We start from the raw sequence: 3,037 nt of genomic DNA, 5'->3' as shown, positions 1-3,037 counted from the left end.
AGAGAGAGAGAGAGAGAGAAAGAAAGAGAGAAAGAAAGAGAGAAACAAAACGTGTTTGTGTGTGAGTGTGCGTGTGAATATATGTGTGTGTATATATATATATATATATATATATATATATATATATACATATTCATATGCATGTATATGCATGTATATACATACACATATGCATGTATGTGCATATATGTGCAAATATATATATATGTGTTCATATAAATGTTTGTGTGTGTATTATATTTGTATTATATTATATATGTGCCTGTGAGTGGGTGGGAGGAAAAAGAGAAAGAGAGAGAGAGGGAGAGAAAGAGGGTGAGGTGTCTTTGGTTGCCATGCAAAACAGGGTTGTCAATCGTTTATTTTTGACTTTGTTGACTGAGATATTTTAATCATATAACTGGCCATTAACTCTGAAATATAAGAACAGCTACCATTTATGGTGGGTTTGAAATAGTTAAATAAATGTCAACAAAAGTCTGTTAAACCTTTCAAAGTCAAAAAATTCGTGAGTAATTTGTGTTATGAAAAAAAAAAAAAAAAAATAGAGCAAAATAAAAATGTAAATGAAGGCTGAGAGTTATACAAACTTACAATAACATGAAAGCCTCTCAAACAGTCGCTTGACCAGCTAGAAATAGCAACCAAATCTCTTTCTCTCTCTTTCTCACTCGCCCGCTCTCACATCACTCCACACTCACTTTGTAATGGGCAAATGGAGGTGCAGGTGTGGTTGTGTGGTAAGAAACTTGCTTTCCAACCACACGGTTCCGGGCTCAGTCCCACTGCGTTGCACCTTGGGCAACTTTTATCACAGTGTAACGTAGTGAATTCCTGCACAGAGAATAAGAGAGATAGAGAAAGATAGATACAAAGAGAGAGAGAGAGAGAGAGAAAGAGACCAGTACTTGACTGGTGCGTTGTATATCGTTTTCCGAAAAGATAAAAAGAACACATTAGTCTTGACAGGATTTGAACTCCGAGATCGGAGAGTTGGAAACGCGAATACTAAAACCAAGAAACAAACACGCCGCTCAATATGCTGCCCGGACATCAATATGAGTTTCAAGCTTTTGCAAAAGGCCAGCATTTTCAGGGGGAGGGTGTAAATTGATTTCATCGAACCCCAATGTACATCTGGTACTTATTTTATCGACCCTGAAAGGATGAAATGCATATCGACCTTGGTGGAATTTGAACTCAGAACGTAAAGACGGAAGAAATGTCGCTAAGCTCACCGCCTTAAAAATTATTGTAGTATCAATTGAAATTACAGCATCAGCAGCAGCTGTAGTGTTAGTTATATAACCCAACGTCAGCTTTTGAATCTACATATCTATGGTCAGTTGTTTCAGTCGTGGCCAAGGAGATACGAAAAAGATGACTTATTTTATAAAATTGTAGAGTGTATTACAAATTTTCGTTCTTGAATTTTTTTTTAACTAATAAATGTTTGTTTTAAACAATGTTTTGACTGTAATTTCTAGCAACTCCCGTTGAATTGTTTGTTCGTAGCTTTTAAATATTTAATTTGCTCGCAAATGTTTTAATGTTAACTTTGCTCGTGTATATTCTAATGTTTTGATAGTTATTTCTAGCAATGTTTCGACATACCGATGTCCAACCCCTGATGATGGAAGATTTGCTGAAAATTCTGAAAATGATCAAACTTTGAAGACCTGTAACATTTTTGCAAATTTTTCTTGAATAAATGAACAACAAATTCCGATTCAGCGTCAATAATTACATCAACAAATTTATTTTATAGATAATTGTAAACAATGATGAAAACCACAAAGATCCCAGGTCTCTCATCCACATTTAAGATCAAGCAGCCAGATCGATTATTGTGACAGAATGCATGTAGTATATAACATTCCAAATCTATTGCCTATCAAGTTACTGTTTCGCCCTAGGTCTGTTCTGATTCAGACAGATCTACGATCGAAGATGTTTATATCATGGTAACCTATCTCTTAAAAATTGACCTTAGTGCGCTTAGTACTGCATTATCTAACGCATTTCGTTGCATTTATTTTAATGTTATTCTGTAACGTATGTTTGAAGGAGGATTTGTTTGCTATTCCTAGCTTATAGAGCGATCACGTAGAAGCTTCTTTTATTCGTCGGCTCGGAGTGAATAATTGTGACACGTTGTTATTGTTGTTGTTATTGGTGGGGGTGGTGGAAGTCGGTAAAGGAAGGCAGATAGACCAGTATAGAATACTATCAACAGTTGATGGTGATTTGTTTGGCCAGGTCAGGACAGAAAAGGAGGCTAAGAAACCCCTATGACTCATTCAGACCACGTTAGTTTCATCTCAATCTCATGAAGAAAGTTTTCGTTCAGCTCATCAAGCAAGACAACCATATAAAGCGTTCCTGGACTTTCAGATGTTCAAACACGTGATTTGCTTCAGTGAGAAAATAAATAAACAAAGAAAAAGAAGAAAAAAAAGGAAAATAAGAAATAAGAAACAAATAAGGTTTATGTAATTCATCATAACTAGATGAAAAAAAAAAGAAAATTCTATGGGAAATCATGAATAAAAAGCTACATGGACTATACGTAAATAAGAAATGTATTTTCAATAGATTTAATTTTGTCATTCGATTCTTTTTTGTGTTATTTTATATATTTTTATGTCTGTCTCAAAGAAAGAAGAAGACGAAGAAAAATAAAGAAAAGAAAACAAAAACGAGAAAAAATAAACAGGTTCAACCTGTTCGTAATTTGAAATGCCTTCAAAAGAAATATTCGTTTTGTGGTTTTATACATATATACATGTATACATGCATACATATATGCACGCACACAACACACACACACACAACTCTCACACTCATACCTGAGTGTGTACGTGAGTATGTGAGTATGTATGAGTGCGTGTGAGCGTTCGTGGGTGGCAGTATGTCACTAAAGGTATGTATGCGTATATATATATATATATATATATATATACATATTCATATTCATGCACACACACACATTTATATATATATATATGAATATGTGTGTATATATATAAGCGAGTAT

Source organism: Octopus bimaculoides, chromosome 21 (assembly GCF_001194135.2).
Source record: "Octopus bimaculoides isolate UCB-OBI-ISO-001 chromosome 21, ASM119413v2, whole genome shotgun sequence".
Classification (NCBI taxonomy): domain Eukaryota; kingdom Metazoa; phylum Mollusca; class Cephalopoda; order Octopoda; family Octopodidae; genus Octopus; species Octopus bimaculoides.
Note: the sequence above shows the minus strand (reverse complement) of the source record.